Genomic DNA, 25,390 nt, shown 5'->3' with positions numbered 1-25,390 from the left:
AGGGCCAAATGATTTTCCCAGCTTCTGATTTTGTATGCTCATATTTGCAGACCCCCTTGTTTGTGCCACAACAAAACTGGGGTTTTGCACCTCTTTTGCATGCAAAAGTCACCACCTATGCACTCAGATTGGTCAGTTGGGATCCTAGACCTGCATGTTCAAATGTGGATGTGTAACTTTTTTTTTTTTATGAGACCCATCAGTCAGGCACGCAAAAGTGGATGTACCCAAAAAAAAAAAAAAAAAATCAGAAGAGGGCTGAAAACTTACTCCTAATAGGCACTGATTGCTCTGAAGGATTTTCATCCAATCCTTTTGACTAGAAGGATGGTGTTTGCGAGGTGTGTCCTGAAAGCTGGGGTGGAGTAAAGTGGATGAAAATGAAGCTAGCTGGATTGGCAGCAGAGATATGGAGGACACACCTGGATGCCAAGTGGAGAAACTGGTTCTTAATAAGCTTTTAAGGAGCACTCTCTCTTCTGTTCTCAGTTAGCAGCATCATATGCCTAGCCAGAAGAGATCACTTGCAAGATTGGTGTTTTGAGCTTAAAATGCCAGTGGCCAAATTTTGTGCTGATTTAAGCCCTGTGCAACCTCAGTGTAATCAATGAGCTTAGTACTCCTTTTCTTTTTGCGAATACAGACTAACACGGCTGTTCCTCTGAAAAGTGTAATCAATGGGACTGAACAGCATGTCCATTTGCATGGAATAGGTCACTGTGGATGTCTGCAAGGACAGAGAGAGATCATGATTCTCACTCCTTGAATCAGTCTTTTAAAAAATAAAATAACCTAACACTCAGCTAGCTTTTAACATCAAGAGATGGACCTTGTTGTGGCTTCTCTATTCCTGGCCTCATTTTATTACAACATGCAGCATGTGCCCTGTTCCCTAAATACAGGCAATACATCAAAGCATAAGCAGAGGAAAACACTCCCTGTTTCTGATCAGCAGACCAAGATATCAACACAAGCAAAGTACTTTTATTGTGGTTGCTTGACTCCGCCTTTTGATTTCTATTGTGCACTGAAAGTGGATACACAGTGACGGATACATGTTTTGTGCACTTATCTGGGGGTAAACACTGAAAACGTAAGACAAGATGCTTGGTGGAAAGCTATAAACAGATTTGTGGTGCTGATAGATATTAAGACTCTTCATGTGTGGGTTTTTACAAGTTGTTTGTGAGCAGACAACACTTGCAGCTGCTGAACTTGACATTTTGTAGCTAGCTTGGAGCGAGAGAAGTACAATATATGGAAGCTCTCTGTATGCACACTATTAGGCAGCTTTTCTAGAGAGTTCTACCTCTAACATGTCGAGCTATTTTGAAAAGCTGGTCCCTATTTACGTGCCTGAATGGAAGCTGAGGTCTTGAAAATCTGGCTCCAAATTTTTTGATGATACACCTCCAACAGGTTGTAAGAAGTAACTGCACATTTTCAGCTAAAACATCCATTTGATGCATTGTGTAACAGTACTGTCCAATAAATATCATATAGCCAAGAGCTAGGGACGAGTCCTTCCCTGAGATATACACAACTTTACTCAGCCCTTGGTTACAACTTCCATGTCACTCAGGCCTGCAGGTCCCCATAGACAGGAAATCATCCAGGAAGAGCAAATTGTGCTAGTGTTATCCTCATGCACAAGTCCATGGGGTGCCCACAGCTGAACAGCACAACACCAAGAAGGGCAGAGCTGGGTAAGGGGAAGGACATAGCCAGCACACTGGAAGATGTGTCGATTCAGTATGTTCACAGGCAAAAAGCTCTTGCGAGAGACCCAGTCACAGAGTAAAGGTGCTGTCCCTTGGTAGAACCCCCTCTCCTGAAACTGACTCCTCTTTGGGAGAGCCAGTCACACCCCCTGTGCCAGCAGGGGTGAAACATGTGCACAATGTGGCATACTATTGTGAAAAATGCCTGTGCTCTATACAACTGCACAAAAACCTCTATGTGTAGCAAAAAGCATTCAGTTGGCAGACAATCCTAGTGTCACAGGGGTTAAGGACCAAGCACAATACACTGTGATTAAATGAATCCTGATGCTTTTCATTTACTTGCAGATTTTATAGCTGCATATCATCATCCTGCCCGTTACCGAACCTGCTACAATATAACCCTATACTAGCTTCAAATGTTTCATGGACTTGTAATGCCCTGAATCTCACATCTTTTCTGTTCTCTCCCATTCCATGTGCTCCTCACTCACCAGAATTTTTTTGTCCCTCCCCTTTCTTGTCCAGCCAGCGTAAGCAACAGATCTCCAGTGCCATCTGAAACCTCCTTCTCCCTCTACTTCTGGTGCCTAATTGACTCCAGGAGTGTTTTAAAACTCCATTTAAAAACACCTCTTCTTTCTGACCTGTGACCCCTAAACATCTCTAATAAAACAATCAAGTCCCACTTTCTATGTTTCCCTCTGCTCAAATCATTGCCCCTAAAACTTGACCACAGCACTCTTCTTACCTTGCTTTAATGTAGCTGCAGATGGTGCTGGTATGCAACAGACTTTGAATCTACCTGCATGTCAAGCGGCATGTGAGTGCCTTTTTACTAAGCTGAATTACGTTAGTAACAGATGTTTAAAACTGCATCTTCTCTTTCGGCATTGAAGCAGTTACAGAAGACAATTTCAGTAACACTAGCATTCTCTTTAGAAAGTAAGCTAGAATCCAGCATTGATTGCATTTGAAGTTTTATATCAAAAGTATTACTTACTTGTGCTTTGGCGGACAGACCCACATTTTTCTTATTTTTTCTAACAATTAGATATCCAAAAATAAAAAGCACAAGTTCCGGCTTCCGACTCTCAGAGCACTGGTCCTAAAATGACAGTGCATTTACATTTCTGGCTTATTACGTGTAAAGCCTCACATTCACAGGAACTGAATTTTTTTCTAAAACAATGTGGTTGTTTGAGCAGCAGATGATAAAACCTACCAAACTTGATCTCTGAAGAATGTTGCTAGATAGCTGTTAGTGGATATTACTTCAAGTGAGCAAAAAGGGCTGTTTGGTTTTACAAAGATCAAGTTTAATGGTCCTTTGAGATGTGCTAAATAGGAAGGAGAGGTTTCTGTAAGGCAATTTACTGCAAGTTTCAAAACTAGCAAGAGGGTGATAAAAACAGATCTTTACGCCTGTAAAAACCAAAAACCAGATTTCTCCTTAGTTCCAATTCCATACTGCAGTACAAAGGTTTTCCCATAATGATAGTGTATGGTTGAAAAATGACCACCAGCAGCAGAGGCACAAAACTGACAATCTCAGTTTTGGCCACCTTGAAACTTCCTGGGGGATACCATGTCACCACAGGAGTGGCACCGGGTCATGGCCCATGTGCTAATGCGCCTATCACATGATTCCCAGCTGAGTGTGGAAATCTCTTTTGATCTCAGCAGAAGGAAAAGGAGTGAGGGGACTGTACAGGGAGCTCCCGAAAGCCAGAATAAGGGCACACATAAATGCTGCTGTGATACTGTCCCTCACAAGGAGCTATTTGGGAAATTAAGTCATCATGTGGTACAGCTTGTCAGAAAAATTTCCAACAAGACAAACTTTCTACAAAAAAACAGGAAGCGATTTTTCACGGAGAGTTTTTCCCATTTACAAGCCAGGTCTAGTCAGACATGAATTAGGAACTGGTAAAAGCATAAAACTTAGGAACTGATAAAAGCGTAGAACTAAATGGACAATTTTCAGCACAAGATCTGACTAGTGGGGGTCCCCAATGTCCCATAAGAGAACCATTATTTTCAATAGTGTGGGGGTTCCAGAGAGCTCTGTCCCTCTTCTCCCTCTGTACTTTATCCCGACTAACTCTCATCAGCAACCACACATTCAACTACCCTCTCTATGCTGATGACTCACAGATCTCTCTCTCTGCTCCAGACTAGTCTCGTCCTGTCCAAACTAAAATCTCGCCCTGTCTCTTTAACATCTCCTTGTGGATGTCTAGCCATCAGCTCAACTATGCACGGTCAAAACAAAGCTCCTTCTCTTCCACCCTCACCCTGCCACACCCTTCCCGCTATCTCCTTTCTCAATCACCATGGGCAGGACCACCATCCATCCTGTCACTCAGGCATCATCTTTGACTTGGACCACCCTAGGTCCTCACATCCAGGCTAAGTCTAAATCCCATAAATTCCTTCTGCATAACATCTCTAACATGCAGCCTTTCATACCCATACACACAGCTAAAATTCTCATCCAGGCCCCATCATCTCATGGCTGGGTTACTGCAACAACCTTTTCTCTGACTTTGAGACCCTCAGAACCCCTCAATGCCAGCTGGCAAAGGGTTCACTGTTCTGGAACAGCAACTCCTATCAGGCCTGACAAACTCACTGCACCTAACAAACCACTTTCATGGTATTTATCCACAAACTTTGCCATGTAAAATATCAAATAAAAGCCAGTAACACACTGGTCATCATAGGCATTGCGAAATGTTTGTATGAATGGCATGAAAGGAGTTACGCATACCTACTAAAAATATATGTGAAACTATGTAACCAGGCAGAGTTAACAAACAGGCTTTCTGCCAGACAAAGCATGTCTAATCTGAAAGAATCCCCTGCAGTGTTGAGCCCTTGTCACTGGACACTCACAGAAATAACTAGGCTTGCTGTCCCCAAAGGGCAGGCACAGTATACACATTCGCTTGTTTGATTCAACTGGGGAAAACAACACAGCACTGAGATGTATTTATAACACAAATGAAAATAAGTTTATTAACAAACAACAGAGATGCAAAGATTCAAATGAGTAGCAAGAACATTGGAAACAGAATGGTTACATATGAAACAAAAGTATAACACTTCTTAGAGCAGAGGTGGGCAAACTACGGCCTGCGGGCCACATCCAGCCCGCAGGCCCCTCCTGCCCGGCTCCTGACCCAGGAGGCTAGCCCCGGGCCCCACCCCTGCTATTCTCCCTCCCCCGCAGCCTCAGCTCACTGCGCCGCTGTGGCTGGCTCCGGCCGGGCGGCGCGGCTGTTGCACCGCCAGCCACCGGTGCTCCAGGCAGCGCGGTAAGGGGGCACAGCGCAGGGGGGTTGGATAGAGGGCAGGGGAGTTCGGGGGGGGGGTGGATAGTGGTTGGGGCAGTCAGAGGGCGGAGAACGGGGCGGGGGGGGTTGAATGGGGGCCAAGGGTCCCGGCGGGGCAGTCAGGAAGGAGGGAGGAGAGGTTGGATGGGGCAGCAGGGGACAGTCAGGGGCAGGGGTTCTGGGGCCATTCAGGGGACAGGGAGAAGGGATGGTTGGATGGGGCAGGAGTCCCGGGGGGGCCGTCAGGAATGAGAGGAGGGGTTGGATGGGGCAGCAGGGGGCAGTCAGGGGCGGGGATTCTGGGGGCAATCAGGGGCCAGGGGAGGTGGATGGGGCAGGGGTCCTGGGAGGGCCGTCAGGGAACAGGGGAGTTGGATGGGGCAGGAGTCCTGAGGGGGGGGGCGGCGTCAGGGGACGAGAAGGGGGGGGCATATAGGGGGTGAGGGCTGGGCCACACCTGGCTGTTTGGGGAGGCACAGCATCCCCAACCAGCCCTCCATACAATTTCTGAAACCCGATGCGGCCCTCAGGCCAAAAAGTTTGCCCGCCTGTCTTAGAGTCTAAAAACTTAACTTTAACAAGCTAACATCATTGTCTAAACTTTATAATGGCTCTCAACCTTTCCAGACTACTGTACCCCTTTCAGGAGTCTGTTTTGTTTTGTGTACCCGCAAGTTTCACCTCACTTAAAAACTGCTTGCTTACGAAATCAGACATAAAAATACAAAAGTGTCACAGCACACTATTACTGACAAATAGCTTAATTTCTCATTTTGTCTGTATGAAATTTTAGTTTGTACTGACTTAGCTAGTGCTTTTTATGCAGCCTGTTGTAAAACTAGGCAAATATCTAGATTAGTTTATGTGCTCCCTGGAAGACCCTTGTGTACCCCCAGGTATACACGTACCCCTGGCTGAGTACCACTGGTCCAAAATAAGTTCTCACCTAAAGCAACCTTGCAGCATCACCAGCCAGCATGGCTGGGATCCACCATTCCTGGATGCGAATGATAGCTAAAGGGATGGTTCATCACTATTAATTGGGTTTTTGATTTAAAAACCAACATTGTCTCCTTTGACATTTTATCTCCAGAGTGGTGCAACTCTTTCTTCATAGTCCATGTAGCAGGCAGACTATTGTAGCATTATTTGGCACACTGCATAGTGAAATACAGCACACACTGTTCACAGTTCTAAAACACCATGACCACTACCTAGATTCAGAAAATTAGTGCAATCAAATATTGATTGCTCAGCGTTTCAGGTATGGACTCAGCCCACATCCCCCTTTTGCGGTGGTGGTGGCTGGCTGCAGCAGCATGGCTGAGAGGAAGATAAATGAGTTAGCAGCAGCAACGAACTTATCATTAGCAGCACACATGATATGAAGCTCCTTTGGGACATTTGGTAGACTTGTATATCTTACCATAGAGCGGGGATAATCAATTACTTTTTATCAAGTTCCAAATTTCTTGGTCAAGGTATAGTCAAGGTCCAGACCCCAGAGAAAAATAATAAAAAATAACAATAATGATGATATTGAGTAAATAAAAAGATTTCGGGGTCTGTTCAAAAGCATCTGGTGGTCTGAATTTGGTCCAGTCCACCTATTGACTATGCCTGCCCGAGATCTTGAGGAACACAGAGCTTTGAGCTGCACAGATGGGGCAATGTTATCTTCAAAATTTCTCTTGTCTGCCAATAGAGTCCCTACTGCTGCTCAGGAGGGATCTGTGGCCTGTGCTATCTAAGTAAGTGTACCCTATATAAGCTGCTCTCCTTCCAGTGTTTATTCTGAGTCAGTGTTTAGTACAGCAGGCACACTTGGGTCTGATGTGTAAACTCACCTTTTGACAGGGACCAGAGAAGTAACTCCCCTATATAAAATGAACATGTACCTGCTGCCACAAGGTGATTGTGCAGGATAGCGTGGCCTGTAGCAAGGACAGGGAGGATGAGGCGTCTTCACTCAAGTCACTCTCCACAGTGCACCCCAAGCTGTACACAAGGCCCTTACTGTATACTGCTACATTTGTTATGGTGTACGCTGCCCTTTTGTGTTCTTTGCTCATTATTGCAACTGTTAGTTATCAGAGGCTACAGAGAGAGGAAGAGTAACTTCGCTCTTTAGCTGACAGCACATTTACTAGTTATAGTGCAAATTACTACAGCAGGTTTGTCTGGCTGTCGAACATATCTGTTTTATTACCCTCTGGCACTTGCAACACAGACTTGGGCAGCTGGGCACAGGGCACTCCTGTGAAGGCTTTTGGGGCTCCAACCACAAAATCCAGAGCTCCTACGGCCTTGTTTACCTGGAGATTATCCTCAGTTGACCTAACCAGTTGCCCCCACTCCCCATCAACAGGCAGTGCATCCACAGCTGCTTCTTCCCCATCACCTCTTTCTCTATCCTGCTTCTTCACTGTGATAAAGAAAGCACCTGTGTAGAGACTTAAATTCTCTCTCTCCCCCTTGCCTATCAATCCTCAAAAAAAAAGAAATTAAAAAAAAGGGGGGGATTTTTTTTTAAAGTCATGATCCCATAGCCACTAACAAAACAAACAGCACATCACTCCTTTGAGTTAACTTTAGTTGAAACTGATGAAAAAGTTGACTTGAAAACCAAGGGACCACAAACACACACTCAATGTTTCCAGTGATAAATTTTGTGGAAGTCTCACAGCAAGAAGTTGGAAGTTTTCATGCAGCCCCTATTCTTTGTTTCCTCTTTTTTCCCCTTGAAGTGTCATCATGCATTGCTATTGTGCGGTATAAATAGCAAATAATGCTAATAGTACACCTCTCAGCACTGGTATTTCAGCTATGTCTATTAGAGGAGGGGGAAAAGACTTATTTTATTGGACTCTGGAGCCTTAGGTTTACATCTCTATTAAACAGAAACAAGTCATGCTATATATCATCTTCTGCAAGGAGTTATAAATTATTAATAGAAAACCTACAAAGCAGTTGTAACTCATGAAAAGTGTATAGCATTCTTACTGCTTTAATCATTTTTGTGAAACAGTTGAGATACATATTAGTGGAGCGGTGCTACCTTTTCTTTGTATGCAACTTTATCATCGGACTAGCTTTCCCCTTTTAAAAAATACACGTTATGATAAAGTGATAAAGTTTAAAATGATAAAAGTTGTGTTTGCTACCTTCCATGGTGTGGAGTAGTGGCATGTGTTTATAAAACAGAAAAGCTGGATCTCCACTGAAGATGTAACTGCACCTACAGTGCAAAGTGGACGGATACCAGCTGGTGCTGATAGAAAAGTGCCTCTTGTGTAAGGGAAATCGCCTTTATGTAAGGCTAGCAGAGGTGGCTCCTATCCCAATCTCCCTACTCCCCTTTTCGTCCCACCTCTGGTATAGCTATTCTTTTGGGTGTGGGGGGCAATGTCAGAGAAGAAGTGCACTTTGCCTTCCCTCCACTGGCAAGGGTCCCTTAGGGCACTGCTCCCAGCTGCTCTAACATCCTCTGGGTCACAGGGTCAGGTAGATGCAACCCCCCACCTCCACTGCAACCCAGGAGAGCCTGGTTGCAGAGGAGAAGTGAACTCAGAATCTGTATTTTATGTAGTACTTAAGTATGTTATTTAACAGGCAGTGGCTAATATATTGGCGTAATAAAACTAAATTAACATTTTGAGCTTTTAAAACATCCTGCTAATTGGGCAAGCCTCATGAGATATAACACTGCATTTTCATTAAATCTTAAGCAATGGATAATTTATACTATGTACATTTGCTAAATGAGAGTTTACTAATACTAATACATGTCATTAAAAGCTTCAGATGTAGATCACCTATACATGAAGGATTAATTGAGGGCTGCATGTTATTAGCAAAAAATGATAAAGCAATAGTAAAATGGTAAATTATGAAGTTACCAAAGTATCTGAAACATTTTTGGTGTCACTTAGTTTGTGGTGTTTCTAGTCATATTCATTAGTAGCTGGTAACTTTGTAACCTTCACATTAATCTTGTAAATAACTAGAGGGTGGTCAACATGATGCTCACATTAACAAAGAAAGAAGGGTAATCCTGGGAATTACAGATCCGTGAGTTTCGTCTCAGTTCCAGGAACAGCAGCCCAGAGTGCAATAAATCATCCAGACAGATATAATCTGATGGGGCAATTCAAAATAGCTTTGATAAACTTTGTGTGTTTCTAACCCGTATATAATTTTAATGACTTAAAGCTAATGGAGTGGTCTGGTATTGCAATTCTTATGTTGTTAAAACAGTACAGATACATAGTCTCAAGGGAACTGTTAACTTGAAATATGTTCTTTGGTTAGCATAATCAGTGTAATATAAATCAGGACTCATTCATCATAATAAAACCCTGCTACCTGTCAAGAAAATATATTCTGTGTTCATCTGTGAAAGGACTTACAAGAGAGTGCTCTGTGACTAGTTTGCCCATTCTCCTGGAGTTTAGTCAATTATCTTCCTGGGAAAGGAAGGGCTCATGTTTTGGATGTTGAGGTGCACAGACAGAAGGCTCAAATGGTAAGACAGGCTAAATTATAGCTTTAAATTAAACACAAAACCCAGCAATTCTCCCACTGAAAGAAGTTTAGTTATAAACCCACATACTGCCATGCGTCCTTGGTGGAGTTTCAGCGGACAGAGGGAGCTGTGGTCATGAATCCAGGGCATCTGATGAGGTATATTACCTGGGGCTTCCAGAAAGAGATCTTAGGTTACCCCACGGTTCCATGTTAGATGAATTCCATGTAGGTGAATTAGTGTTGATGGGAGGGGATCAAAATAAATGGAATCCATTAGCTTCTGAGGAAACCAGTGTGGAACTTAGAAGAGGAGGAAGAAGCGGAAACCAAAGATCCTGGCTGGAGATAACAAAGCAGCTACTTTGGGGAAAGATAACCCTAGAAAAAACCTGTCACTGCTGTGACTCATAATAAGGTTACTGACTAGAAAAAGGCTACATCCTAATACAGCCCTGGTAATGGGCCAGTTAACATACTGAATTCTAGACTACAGAAACTAGAGAAATATGGCTCCTATTTATCATAATTTTTAAAAGAATAATCTCAGATTGTAAAACTGCAAACCAGAAACTCCTGTCTATAGGCAGTGAAGCATCCACCACAAGAATTACAGCTGTTCAATACCAGGTTCCTAATGTATATGGAAGGAAGGGAATGATGAGTCCAAAGAGTCATAAACAGGTGCTAAACCTTTTATTTTTCATTCATAAGAGACCAAAAATAAATGTAAAATGTAAACAAAACGCCAACTCCTCCTACCCCCAAACACAGTGGGAATGATGCATTTTATTTTATTCATTTGAACATCATAAAATAGTATTGCCAAAAAGTCAATTATTTTCTCTCAAGTTAAGCACTGTTTATAATATTTCAATTAGTTTGTTTACTTCCTGGAGATGGGCCCTTCTGACTGGTATCTGGAATTGAAGTAGAACTTATTGCTTTGCAACTTCAGTAGATGATAAATAAATAAACTTTGTAGACTTCAGAGAGGATGCTGGCTGATCTTATATTCCTGTCTATCTTTCTTTTGTGAAAGAATGTTATTCTAGTTCCCTCTTTGGTTGCTTTTTATGATGCACCTTGTGAGCAGCACTGCTAGTTCTGCTACTGGGCTACTGCTGTGACATATGATGTCAATCTAACTCAGGGGTTCTCGCACCAGATTTTTTGGTGGCCTCAGCGTACGGCCACCAACTCTTGCTGGTGGCTGCACTGACACTTTTTCCTAAAACTATTTATTTTTCCTAAAGTTAATAAAGTAATATGCACATGTACACATCCAAATCATTGTAATTTATTTATGCAAGGTTTGGGGGGTTTTTTGCCCACTCAAAAAAAAAAAAATCATGCACAGTTATCTCTATTCTTTACTGGACCTAATAGAATAGAAACACAAATAAGTTGCTTTGCACGTTCTTGTCTTTTTTGTTATTTATTGTTTCTTTTGCTTTTTTGGTAAAAGTTGTTGTCTGTATAACAATTCTGAAGTAAATTTAAAAATGTTTTGACATAATAGAAGTCCGAATAATAATGAAAAACATATCTGGTGGCTTGGGTCTGAGGAAGGAAGGGGAAGGGAGGCCTGGCTGCAGCTGGCCCAGGGCTCCTCCGGGCAGGTGGGGGAGTTTGGGGCTTCAGCCAGACTGGAGCTCCTCTGGACGAGAGGGGTGGGGCACTCCGGGCTTAGGCCAGCCCGGGGCTCCTCCAGCCTTTTTATTGTTTATCATTGTTTATAATACTTCACTTGAAATGTGTTTTCTTCTCTATCTCTTGTCTTGAAGTTATGAAGATTATTATGCATGGTTTTTTATCTAGAGAAACATAATTACTCTTCCCATGGAAAAAGTCAACTAAATGTTTTGAACAGAAGCATGAATTTGTCTTGCTCTATCTGCCTCTCTCACTTTCCTTTGGTAAATCTAAAATTTCTGTTGATTTCCAGTTATGGGAAATGAATATGCAATACCCAACAGTGTTTACTTCAGATAAGGTTGGATTTCTCTCTCTACAAACTGTCTGAGTGTACATTTTGAAAAACTTGAGAATTACACTTAAGAAAAATTATCTCATAGCTGGCTAATTATATCCCGTGATAGGTTTCCAGCACCATGTTGCAGGAATTTTAAATAATCTTATTGTAAACCTATTTTCTATGTCCCGTATGTATATTTCACTCCAACCTTGAAGAGTGCTTAATATTATTGTGTAGGTTTTATTTCTACAGTCAAAATAGCAGGTATGTTAAGTTTCAGAGTAGCAGCCATGTTAGTCTGTATTCGCAAAAAGGTATTACACTAATTCTGGTGGTTCACAAAAGAACTACTAAACTAATGAAAGTGACAGAATGTCTTAGCTAGGAGGATAAGAACAACAACTTAAGCCTATGCAGTCTGAAGCAGATGCAGCTATCTGCATGCATGTATGAATATTTAAAGAGAGATCACTAACTTGGGTACAGTTTGGTCATATAACAGTGTATGACTCGACAGTTTCAGATTGGCATGTGGGAAATACAGAAACATCAGTTACACAAAAAACTTTAATTTTGGCATCAGTCTGAAGTCACTGACTATCTAGATCTAATAGTTCCATATTGCTATTAGAGATATAGAAACATAACTTAAAGGTAAAATTTCTAATATTTGAACTAAGTACCAACAGGACAAATACATGTATATTCTTGGAAATTAAAAATAAAAAAAGAAGCTAAGTTTAGTTTTAAAGACACTTAAGAGCTCATTACCCAAGAGATAATCTTTGTAACATGAATGTTAGTAGCAGAATCTACCTTGTAAGAATTTGGGTAATTATTTGGATATCAATGATGTCTCGAGGTAAAGGAGTGGTTAGTAGCTATTTTAACCCTTATGATTCTTGCTCACTTGGGCCTGGTCTACACTATGAGTTTTTCGGATTTAGCAGCATTAAATCCGAATTAACCCGTCCACACAACGAAGCCATTTTTTCAACATAAAGGGCTCTTAAAACCAATTTCTGTACTCCTCCCCAACGAGGGGATTAGCGCTGAAATCGACATCGCTGTTTCGAATTAGGGTTATTGTGGACGCAATTCGAAGGTATTGGCCTCCAGAAGCTATCCCACAGTGCACCACTGTGACCGCTCTGGACAGCACTCTGAACTCTGATGCACTGCCCAGGTGTACAGGAAAAACCCCAGGAACTTTTGAATCTCATTTCCTGTTGGCCAGGCGAGCTCATCAGCACAGGTAACCATTCAGTCCCAGAATCAAAAAAAAGCTCCAGCATGGACCGAACGGGAGGTACTGGATCTGATCGCTGTATGGGGAGAGGAATCCGTGCTATCAGAACTACGTTCGAAAAGACGAAATGCCAAAACATTTCAAAAAATCTCAGAGGCCATGAGGGACAGAGGCTACATCAGGGATGCAACACAGTGCCGCTTGAAACTTGAGCTCAGACAAGCGTACCAGAAAACCAAAGAATCAAATGGACGATCCGGGACAGAGCCCCAGACATGCTGCTTGTACGCTGAGCTGCATGCAATTCTAGGGGGGGCCGCCACCACTACCCCACCCCTGTCCGTGGACTCCGATGATGGGGTACTCTCCGCCATGCCTGAGGATTTTGCAGACGGGGAAGATGAGGAGGAGGAGGGTGAGGTTGGGAACAGCATACAGCACACCGTTCTCCCCAACAGCCAGGATCTTTTCATCACCCTGACTGAAATACCCTCCCAACCCAACGAAGCCAGAGAAGGGACCTCTGGTGAGTGTACCTTTTTAAATATAATACACGTTATAAAAGCAAGCGTTTTTTAATGATTAAGTAGCCCTGAGGACTTGGGATGCATTAATGGCCAGTACTGCTTCTGGAAAAGTCTGTTAACGTGTCTGGGGATGGAGCGGAAATTCTCCAGTGACATCTCCATGAAGCTCTCCTGGAGGTACTCTAAAAGCCTTTGCAGAAGGTTTCTGGGGAGAGCAGCCTTATTCCATCCTCCATGGTAGGACACTTTATCATGCCATGCTAATAGCAAGTAATCTGGTATCATTACATGACAAAGCCTGGCAGCGTATGGTCCCGGTGTTTGCTGGCATTCAAGCAACATCCGTTCTTTATCTCTCCATGTTATCCTCAGGAGAGTGATATCGTTCATGGTAACCTGGTTGAAATAGGGGAATTTAATTAAGGGGACATTCAGAGGTGCCCGTTCCTACTGGGCTGTTTGTCTGTGGCTGAAAAGAAATCCTCCCCACAGTTAGCCACGCGGTGGGGGCGGGGGGGCATTGGCACTGAGCTGTTCACGTTTGGCTAGCAGGGATCTTCCCTGATACCAGCCAGGCGGTGGGGGGAGGGGAAAAGCGATCATCCCAGAGAATTGGGTGGGGGGAGGGGGTTAGTTTGGTTTCTGCTGCTGCACGTTAACAGGAAAACCGCAGCACTAAATGGCCAACTCAACGGGCTTTGCTTGGTATGGGAAAGGAGGGCGCTGCTGTTATGAAGGTTGCAGAAGCCGAAAGACTATGGCTTACCATGGTTGCTTGCTAGCTGAATTCTGTTGCCCGGCACTGTGTGTGTGATCTCTAACACCAAAGCCGCAGGCACTCAATATAAGATGCAAAATGCGACCTTGTACCAAAATCATATGTGCTGTGTAATGTGAATAATGTTGTTCACTGTGAAAGAGTATAACCATTGTTCTGTATAATGTATCTTTTTAAATACTTCACTCCCTTTTTTTCCTCCAGCAGATGTTTCAAGCTTCTCTCCTCCGTCCCGAAGGCTATCTCAGAGAAGATGGTGAAAAAAAACCACACGCGCGATGACATGTTCTCTGAGCTCATGCAGTCGTCCGGCACTGACAGAGCAGTGTGGAGGGACACAATAGCAGAGTACAGGACAGTGGCCGACGAACATGAGGAAAGGTGGTGGCAGGAAGATCAGAGGAGGCATGAGGCAATGCTGGAGCTACTGCAGGATCTAACGGACATGCTCCAGCGTCTGGTGGAGTTTCATGAACGGCAGCAGGATCACAGACTGCCGCTGCAGCCCCTGCTTAACAGCCCTCCCTCCTCCCCTAGTTCCATAGCCTCCTCACCCAGACGCCCAAGAACATGGGGGGAGGCTCCGGGCACCCAACCACTCCACCCCAGTGGCCAGCCCAAACAACATAAGTTTTAAAGTGGCTTTTTCCTTCCCGCCTACCCTCCTCCCACAACTCACAAGGTAGCCCGGGTGGGGTATCTCCCTATTTTTATAATCAATTAATAAAGAATACATGTTTTTTAAATGATAGTGACTTTATTTCCTTTGCAAGCAAGCTGTGATTGAAGGGGGGAGGGCGGGTGGCTTACAGGGAATTTAGAGGCAACCAAGGGGGCAGGTTTTCATCAAGGAGAAACAAACAGAAGTGTCACACAGTACCCTGGCCAGTCATGAAACTGGTTTTCAAAGCTTCTCTGATGCGCAGTGCTTCCTGCTGTTCTCTTCTAACCGCCCTGGTGTCTGGCTGTGCATATTCAGCGGCCATGCGGTTTGCATCAACCTCCCACCCCGCCATAAACATCTCCCCCTTACTCTCATAGAGATTGTGGAGCACACAACAAGCAGCAATAACAATGGGAATATTGGTTTCAGTGAGGTCTGAGCGAGTCAGTAAACTGCGCCAGCGACCCTTTAAACGTCCAAATCTATACTCTACCACAACTCTGCACTTGCTCAGCCTATAGTTGAACAGCTCCTGACTACTGTCCAGGGTGCCTGTGTACTGCTTCATGAGCCATGGCATTAAGGGGTAGGCTGGGTCCCCAAGGATAACTATAGGCCTTTCAACATCCCCAACAGTTATTTCTGGTCTGGGAAGTAAATCCCTTCCTGCAGCTGTTTAAACAGACCAGAGTTCCTGAAGACGCGAGTGTCATGAACCTTTCCCGGCCATCCCACATTGATGTTGGTGAAACATCCCTTGTGATCCACCAGTGCTTGCAGCACCATTGAAAAGTACCCCTTGCGGTTTATGTACTGGCTGCCCTGGTGGGCTGGTCCCAAGATAGGGATATGCGTTCTGTCTATGGCCCCACTACAATTAGGGAATCCCATTGCAGCAAAGCCATCTAGTATCACCTGCACATTTCCCAGAGTCACTACCTTTGATAGCAGCAGCTCAATGATTGCATTGGCTACTTGCATCACAGCAACCCCCACAGTAGATTTGCCCACTCCAAATTGATTACTGACTGACCGGTAGCTGTCTGGCATTGCAAGCTTCCACAGGGCCATTGCCACTCGCTTGTGAACTGTGAGGGCTGCGCTCATCCTGGTATTCTTGTGCTTCAGGGCAGGGGAAAGCAAGTCACAAAGTTCCATGAAAGTGCCCTTATGCACGCAAAAGTTTCGCAGCCACTGGGCATCATCCCAGACCTGCAACACTATGCAGTCCCACCACTCTGTGCTTTTTCCTGGGCCCAGAATCAGCATTCCATGGCATGAGCCTGCCCTATTAACACCATGATCTCCAAATTGCAGGGGAACGCGGTTTTAGAGAAAAGTGTGTTCATGTCATCACCACGCCTCCGTTGCCTCCTTGCCTGGTTTTTCAGGTGCTGGTTCTGCATAAATTGCATGATAATGCGCAAGGTGTTTACAATGGTCATAACTGCTGCAGTGAGCTGAACGGGCTACACGCCTGCTGTGCTATGGCGTCTGCTCCTGCTCGGGCAATCCAGGGAAAAGGGCGCAAAACGATTGTTTGCCATTGCTCTGACGGAGGGAAGGGCGATCAGCAACATGGCTTACAGAGTTGGCTTACAGGGAATTAAAATCAAAAAAGGGGGTGACTTTGCGAGAAACAGAATGGCCCCCTCAAGGATAGAACTCAAAACTGGGTTTAGCAGGCCATTGATTTCACGGAGGGAGAGAGGAGAAAATGAATACAAACAAATCTGGTCTATTTCTTGTTTTGATCCACTTCATCTATCTTTATACATCTTGCTGGCAGCAGACTGTGCAGTATGACTGCTAGCCATCGTCATCTCCTGGGTGCTCGGCAGAAGACGGTCCAATATGACTGCTGGCCATCGTCGTCTCCCAGCTGCTCATTAAAAGACGGTGCAGTAGGACTGAATCGCCATGAGATGAAACTTAAAAGGGTAATGACCTGGCTGAGTCACTCCCATGTTTGCCCAGGCGCCCCTGACCTCATCAAGGTCGGTTAAAAGAGCACCCTGGACTACGTCGACGACGGCTACCAGTCATACTGCACTGTCTGCTGCCAAAAGGCAATAAGCTGCTGCTGTGTAGCAATGCAGTACTGTGTCTGCCAGCACCCAGGAGACATATGGTGACCATTAGCTGAACGGGCTCCATGCTTACCGTGGTATGGCGTCTGCATGGGTAACCCAGGAAAAAAGGCGCAAAATGATTGTCTGTCGTTGCTTTCACAGAGGGAGGGAGGGAAGGGGGGCCTGACGATATGTACCCAGAAACCACCCGCGACAATGTTTTAGCCCCATCAGGCATTGGGATTTCTACCCAGAATTCAAATGGGCGACAGAGACTGCGGGAACTGTGGGATAGCTACCCACAGTGCAACGCTCCGGAAGTCGATGGTTGCCTCAGTACTGTGGACGCACTCCGCCGACTACATGCACTTAGAGCATTTGTGTGGGGGGACACACGATCGACTGTATCAAAATGCTTTCTACAAAACCGACTTCTATAAATTCGACCTATTTTCGTAGCGTAGACAAGGCCTTAGAGAAATGACTGCCAGCTTGGGATCCAGGTAAGAATGTCTCCCTGTGGAATGTGGACAAGGGGGCCTTAGGAAAGATAGGTTGCCTTCCTTTGGAGAATGGAGCCTTCTCAAGGAATAAGCATGTGGGCCTCACATTTGAGATGGCAGGGATGTTGGCACTAGTGGAACACGGCCACTTTTGTCTTGAGCAAACTATGTATTAACAGAAGCTCAGGAAGTCAAGTATTGCAATGGCTTTGTGTGTTCTTGTCACTTATCTACTGAACAGAACTGTATGTGGCCTCCTCTTGATCAAGGAAAAGGTAACTAGTGACTAGCTATGATACCACATCCTGATTTATAAATGAAGTGAAAGTATTTCTGCTCTCTGGCCTTGTATAAGTCTGTCGCTAGTTTGACCTGAGAACACACTGTTTTTTTTTTCCATTTTATCTCTCCTGTTTCCTTCTAATTTCCCTTTTAAGTGAGACTTCTTTTTTCTATGTAGACCTAATAATCCCTGTTGCATGTGGCACTGTACACAGTTTAACATGCCTATAGCATCTTTCTAATCTTCTCTTGTATCATGAATGTAGTCTGGGCTCTCTTCTACTCCAATAGCTTCCTGCCTTAACCTTCAGCTTCAGTTAGTGTGTGCTTACCAGCATAATTTCCCTTTTGTAGAGCAAAGCTTCTATTTCTTTTTTCAAAGAAAAATGACCTTCTACAAAACCAACCGTAAATTATGTTTTTTGTTGTGAAGTGTGGTTTAAAGATTTTCTGTAGATAATGAATTGGTTTGATCCTCTATTTCACCTAGAAAAATACTGATACGTTTCTCTTTTTGGTGTGTAGGTGGAGTGCAGTGCCAGGGACCTATAACCTTTATTAGTTTGTATGTGTGTCATGACTACCTATGGTAGCTAGCTGGAGCAATATAGATAGCTATCCACGCCTTCGTGGTTTTTACAATGACCTTCTTATGTTCCTATGTTCTCTCACAGCTGGTCATCTCTCAAGATGTGAATATTTTTCTGTCTTGTTTTTCCCCTGTAACTTAATGTATACATCAGTAAAGAATGAAAGTTGGTATTGCAAAATTGTTTAGAGTAGTGCTGTCATAAAGTTATATGTATAGCTCAGATTTTCCATCAATCATACAACTGTTTCTTCAGTTATCTAAATATAGCATACAGCAAATATCTCTGAAGGAAACCCTCATAATAAATGTTTAAATAGTAGTTTGTTCAGCTAACCATAGTTATTTGAGAAAACTCTTTTTCATTTTTTTAACCACTTTGTTCCCTCAGAACATGGTTGCTATTTGGCAATAGGGGCAAATCAGTCTATGCAAGATATTTCTTGATCGTTTCTTTATTTAGTCTCTGCTTCTATACAGAACAATAAACAGCATGTATTTATAGAGACTATATCTTGCTAGACAAGTGTGGTTTGTTGTGTTTGGTTTTTTGTTAGTTATAGAATATTAAAAATGAGATAACACTATAGTTCTATAAAAGAACAACACAGGGAACATAGCACAAATGTTGTTGTTGTGAAGCATTTGATAGAGGATGTCAGGAAATGTTTGCTGAAAACTTAATTCCGGTTGATTTGCATTAGGAAAACTTGCCATGTGGATAGAAAACTGGGTGAATGTCTGTAAAGTAAAGGTAACAATAAACCATGTGTCAAAGGAAGGGGTGTGTAGGGGAGTTCTAGTGGTGATCTACAGTTGTTTGTTAGGTCTGTTCCTATTTAATATTTTAGTTAATAATCGGGAAGTAGACCTGAATAGCACTTCAGTGAAATTTCAGATATGATACTGAAATGAGAGAAGCTGTAAATAATTGTGAAGAGAGAGAAACAAAACAAAAGGCTCTAAAGAGATTAGAGGTAAAATCATGACCCTATTAAGTCAATGGCAAAACTCCTGTTGACATCAGTAGGGCAAGGATTTCACCCTAGAAACATAAGCAGAGAAAAGGAGGTTACCCACCTTGTGCAGTAACTCATGTTCAAGAGGAGCGTCCCTTTATGTGCTCCACTCCAGGTTAAGGTGCATTCCTGTGCCTTTGCTCAGAGAGTTTTACAGCAGTGCCCGGGCAGGCCTCGCACGCCGCTGGTGTCTCAATAGCACATGTGCGGCTCATACCCCTCAGTTCCTTCTCTACAATGGAACCTGCTCCAAACTCCGAAGTAGAGGGGAGGAGGTGGGTAGTGGAGCACCCACAGAGACACTCATTTCGAAGAATGTCAGTTACTGCACGTGGTGAGTAACCTCCTCTTCTTTGAAGAGAGATGTACCTGTAGGTGTTCCACTCCAGGTGACTTAAAACCAGTATCTCTTATGATGGTAGGGACTTCAGATCTGTTAAGAAAGCCATTGACAGCACAGCTCGCCCCACTCGAGTATCTATTAATGGTCCCTGTATAAGAGTGTAATGTTTGGCAGACGTGTGCTCCAAAGCCCAGGTGGCAGCCTTGTAGATGTCTGTGAGTGGAATGTTACGTAGAAATGCAACAGAAGTTGACACGGATACAGTAGAGTGTGCTTTGATTGAAGTTGGAGGCTGTATTTGCTTTAATTGGTAGCATAAGTGGATGCAGTCTGATATCCATTTAGATATTCTTTGAGTTGATATCGATTTGCCCTTAGATCGTTCCGCTATTGAAATAAAAAGTTTAGGGGAAGCCCTAAATCAGCAGTTCTCAACTGGGGGTCCGCGGCCCCCTGGGGGTCTGCGAGCCATTTCAGGGGGACTGCAGAGCCCTGCGGCTGAAACCCGATGCCCTGAGCCCCAGTGCTGAAGCTGGGAGCGGCACAGGGCTGAAACTGGCAGGTCCCCCCCACCAGCCGGGAGCGGCATGGGGCTGAAGCTGATGCCCTCCCCACCTTCCCGTTGAAGCTGGGAGCTGCGCTGGGAGCATCCCCTAACCCTGCCTGTACACAGCCACTAGCTACCCCCTGCCCGCACCCTGAGCTACCGCCCTGCCCGCACACAGCCCCCAACTACCCCCTCCCTGCACCGTGAGCAGTTTTCAAACTTTTTGAACTGAGCCCCCCCTTTGAGTTATATTTTTTGGTTGTGTCCCCCACAAAGCCTGGGTGGCCTCCTTAGTGAGTGGGGGTGGAGTTGGCACTCCCTCCCTGTACCCTGCTGTGCCCTTGCCCCCGCAAAATAGAAGTAAAACTGCCTATGCCCAAGGGTCTGTCCCCCCTGGCCCAGAACCCCATGTTCCCCCCCATACACACCCCACTGGGCCCTGGCGTTTTTATAGCATGTTGAGGGGGGCCTCAGAAAGAAAAAAGTTGAGAATCCCTGCCCTAAACAGCTTAGTCCTATGCAAATAAAAGGATAACGCCCTGTGAACTTCAAGGGTGTGCACTGTCGCTTCAAATGTGTTCGCATGTAGTTTAGGAAAGAATGTTGGTAGATGAACAGGTTTCGTTGAGATGGCAGGACGAATGCACCTTAGGGAGAAATTTAGGATGTGTTCGAAGTGTGAGTTTATTTTTAAAAAAGGTAGTGTACGGAGGAGGTTCAGCCATGAGCGCTCCAAATTCTCCCATGCGTCTGGCAGATGTAATTGCCACTAAAAACACAATTTTCATGGATAGGTGCAGGAGGGAGCAGGTCACAAACAGTTCAGAAGGTTTGTGCATCAAGCTGTGAGGACCAAGTGTAGGTCCCATGGTTGAGTGGGTGGTCTAATGTCTGGGTACAGCGTTTGGATGCCCTTGAGGAATCTTTGTGACAGGGTGGGCAAAAATAGTAGTGTTATTGATCTTTTGGTGAAATGCTGTGATTGCCGTTGATGTACTTTTATTGAGCTAAAAGAAAGCCCAGATAATGTAAGTTCTAGAAGATAATCTAGTATAAGTGGAAGAGGGGCAGAAGTAGGAGAGGTGTGTCTGGCAGAACCTCATGTGGTGAACCTACTGATAGGTATCAGAGTAACAGCTGTGTTAGTCTGTATTCGCAAAAAGAAAAGGAGTAATTGTGGCACCTTGGAGACTAACCAATTTATCTGAGCATAAGCTTTCGTGAGCTACAGCTCACTTCATCGGATGTGATAGGTAGTACGTGTAGAACATATCCTGCTGTGTAACAGTACTGTTGAGACCTGTTTGGAACAGCCTAGTTCTTCATTAGAGAACCATTGAGGAGCCATGCTTTGAGGTGGAGCATCGCTATGTTGGGATGGTGTAACTGGCCCCTGCGTTGAGATGATAGATCTGGAAGGGGGGATGCCCGTGCCTCTCTGGGACACATAGGAGCTATTAGGATGATCCTGGCCCTGTCTGTCCATATCTTCTGTACCATCCTGTGTAGAAGTGGTATTGGTGGGAATCCATATAACAGATTGTTGTACATGTGATCATAAATGCATCTCCCATGGAGTGTTTTCCCAGACCCTCTCTGGAGCAGAATCTTCGGCATTTCTTTTTGGTCACAGTTGCGAAAAGATCTATTTGTGGATAACCCCAACTGTGGAAGATGCCTTGTAAGATGGTATTGTTTAGCTCCCACTCATGATCGAGGGGGAAAGATCAACTGAGCTTGTCTGCCGTGGTGTTCTGTGACCCGGACAGGTATGAGGCTGAGATGTGGATATTGTGTTGGAGGCACCAATTCCAAAGTTTCATAGCCTCAGTGCATAGTGAATGGGATCAAGCTCTCCCTTGACTCTTTATGTAAAACATACATGCGATGTTGTTGGTCATGACCCTGATCATGTGGTTCTTGATGAGTGGGAGAATGTGGAGCTCTAGAAGATGTATATGAAGCATGGTTTCTGTAGGGGACCACAGGCCCTGAGTCATATGATGTCCCATGTGTGCCCCCCAGCCAATGAGGGATGCTTCTGTCATGATTATAAGCAAGGGAGGATCCTGCAGAAATGGGACTCCGGAGCACACGTTGTGTGGTAGAGTCCATCATATTAGGGAGTCCTTGACCTTGGGAGGCATAGTTAGTAGTCTGTTTAGTCTGTGCACATTTGGTTTGTAGAGAGTGGCCAACCAGCCTCATAGGCATCGCATGTACAGGCATGCATTGTTGACTACGAAAGTGCATGCGGCCATGCGGCCTACAAGTTGCAGGCACTCATGTGCGGTGACCTGTGGGATGTTCTGCATCCTGGCAACAAGAGTCTTTATGGTGTGGCATCTGTCCTTTGGGAGTGATGCAAGCCCCATTGTCAAATCAAGGAGGGTGCCTAGGAACTCTAGTTGCTGGGTAGGATATAGTGTAGATTTGTTTATGTTTATTTGTAGGCCAAGACTCTGGAAGCAATCTATGGTCGTCTGAGCGGTTCAAATGGCTTCTGAACGGGTAGGAGACTTCAGAAGATAATCGTCCAGGTAAGGAAAAATTATTATTCCCTTTTTTATGAGGTGTGCGATTACTATCACGAGAATTTTTGAGAAAACGTGGGGTGCTGTTGAAAGGCCAAAGGGCAAAACCTCGCACTGGTAATGATCTGTGCCCAAAGCAAATCTAAGAAAATGTCTGTGGGCAGGGTGTTTAGTGACATGAAAATAATCATCCTGGAGGTCAAAGGCTGAAAACCAATCTCCCTGCTCCAGCGCCAGAATTATTGTTGTTAGGGTGACCATCCTGAATTTCTGTTTCTTGACTAACTTGTTTAGTAGTCGGAGATCGAGAATGGGTCATCACCCCCCACTTTTCTTTTGTGTTAAAAAATTGTGCGAGTAAAACTTCTTCCCTCTGTGTTGAGTGGGTACGGTCTCCACTGCTCCTAGTTGTAGAAGATGTTGTACCTCTTGATGGAGCAAGTGTTTGTGAGAGGGGTCCCTGAAGAAGGCCAGGGGAGGGGGATATGGACAGGAACAGGATGGCATAGCCCGATCAGATGACTTCTAGGGCCGATCTGTCCATAGTGAAAGCTACCCAGTTGGTAAGGAATGGGAGCTGACAGTGTCCAAAAGGGTGGATGGTTGAAGTGAGCGCTGTAGTGAGTGGGAGGTCTTCTATACACTCGACCAAGGCTTCAGAATCTGCTCGTTACATGGAGGAGGTTGAGACGCTGCTGGTGGTGTGTGGCGGTGCTGTTGAGGTCTATTTCTCTGGGGTTGGTGCTGCTGCTGGTCATAAGGTCTTTGATGATGTGTACATCCAGATATCTAGGATGTTGGTAAGGGTGATATCTGTATTGTCTTCTTCTTGTGGCAGGTGTGTGGATGCCTGAGCGTAGCCCATGAATCTTTCATGGTGTGCAGCACCTCATTAGTTTTTGCTGCAAACAGCTTCTCCCTTTCTATGGCGAGATCTTCTACAGTGTTCTGTATCTCCCGTGGGAATGAGGAGGAGATGAACCATTTGGCTCGGAGCATGACCGCAGCCATAGCATTGGACCTGGTGGCTGTGTCAGCAACATCAAGGATGGCCTGAAGAGCTGTGTGAGATATCATCTGCCCATCAGAGATCACGGCTTTGAACTGTTGTCATTTATCTTCAGGAATGTCATTAATAAATTCCATGAATTTACCGTAGTTCCTGTGGTCGTACTTTGCTAATAGGGCCACATAGTTTGCCAATCTAAATTGTAAAGTAAGGGGAGAGTAAACTTTGTAGCCAAGTCAGTCTGTCCTCTTACTCTCCCTGTCGGATAGAGTGGACCGAAAGTGTTGCTGTTTGTTTCTTTGATTGGCCATTTCAACTACCAGCAAGTTGGGTGCTGGGTGAGTAAAGAGGAATTCAGAACCTTTGGAAGGGACATAATATTCGCTGTCCGCTCTCTTGCAGGTTGGGGGTATCGTGGCAGGGATCTGCCATATGGTCTTGGCGGGTTCCAGGATAGCCCCATTGATAGGCAGTGCAATCTTGGAAGAAGCAGAGGTTTGTAAAATCAGCTCATGCTGATTCTCCGACACCTCCTCAAAAGGAATCTTTAGCTTGTCAGCAACCCTTTTAAACAAAGTCTGAAAGTGTGTGAAATCATCTGCCGCTGTTGGTGGCGGAGGCATAATAGCCTCATCTTGTGACGAAGATGAGTCGTTATTCATTGGAGAGGTGCTGGGTGCAACATCCACTGCCCGTTGAACTGGTGTCTCCTCCTGTAGCTCAACAGCAGTGTCTGAGGGTGGAGGAGGAGAATCTGAATCTGTCCTCCCTGCGTGGGTTAGGACAAGTGCTGTAATGTCTTCTGTAAGGCCCCCAGGGATTCCAATAGGGCTACTGACCCAGGAAGGGCATAGGAGGCCCCATCCAAGGTTGGCCATACCAAGGTGGTAAGTCTCTGGAATATGAGGACCATGATCTAAACGGTCCAGCATTAATAGGCGTCTTGACTGGGGAAGAAAGGTGTGGGGGGAAAAAACCCTTCAATATCATCATCTCCATCACTGGAAAAGTGTGAAGGGATCAGGGATAGCTGTCGGTATGGTGCCGACGGTTCCGGTGAAACATCAGTGCCCAGTACAGGAGATTCTGGGGTAGGAGAAACAGCCAGATCTCTCTGGTGGAGAAACTGCGGGTGGGGTGGGATGGAGATTGACGATGCTGACTGGTGAGGCACTACATGTGTCGGAGGCACCATATGCTGGGTCGGTGCCGATGGGTGAGGCACAAAATGCACGCACAGTGCCGCATGCTGGGTCGGTGCTGGAGTAATCTACGTCGGCAACTCAGGACCAGTCACGGGCAGCTGCAGCACAGGTGCGGGAGTAGTTGCCAGCACCGCGTCCTTTGCGGTGACTGGCGGTGCCGCAGTGGAGGCAGGCAACTTAAGAGCCATCAGCCTCGGCACTGGCATAAGATGCTACTCAATGTAAATGAGAACAACCGATGCATGGACTGTGCCGGAGATGCCAGGAGCATCGCATGTGCTGAGCTGTGGAGCGGCCAGCACCAATGAGACTGACCTGGTCGGCGACTGTTTTGAGGCTATGTGCTCCCTCTGAGCGATGAAGCCAGGTACTTTTTTCTCAGTTTCTTATGTTTTGAAGATTTTGGCAGTGGACTCTGCTGCAAGGAGGACTGATGGCCTGGGTCGGAGGTGGGCCTGAGGGACTTTTCCATGAGGATGAGCTTCAGCCTCAGGTCTCTGTCCTTTTG

At 45.0% G+C, this 25,390-nt stretch overlaps 1 protein-coding gene and 1 long non-coding RNA gene across 2 annotated transcripts in view; one reads left to right on the top strand and one right to left on the bottom strand.

The window, feature by feature from the left end:
- FGD3 (FYVE, RhoGEF and PH domain containing 3) overlaps positions 1–25,390 on the bottom strand; it is a 188,377-nt gene that overhangs the window by 96,788 nt on the left and 66,199 nt on the right. The gene's annotated exons all lie outside the window — the stretch shown is intronic.
- On the top strand, positions 4,977–23,826 carry LOC142072871 (uncharacterized). Its single transcript, XR_012669475.1, has 3 exons — positions 4,977–5,041; positions 22,588–22,674; positions 23,507–23,826. It is a non-coding gene; the product is annotated as an uncharacterized LOC142072871 (long non-coding RNA).

The sequence above is a fragment of the Caretta caretta genome, chromosome 7 (assembly GCF_965140235.1).
Source record: "Caretta caretta isolate rCarCar2 chromosome 7, rCarCar1.hap1, whole genome shotgun sequence".
Lineage (NCBI taxonomy): Eukaryota > Metazoa > Chordata > Testudines > Cheloniidae > Caretta > Caretta caretta.
This window is presented reverse-complemented; position numbering and strand designations above follow the sequence as displayed.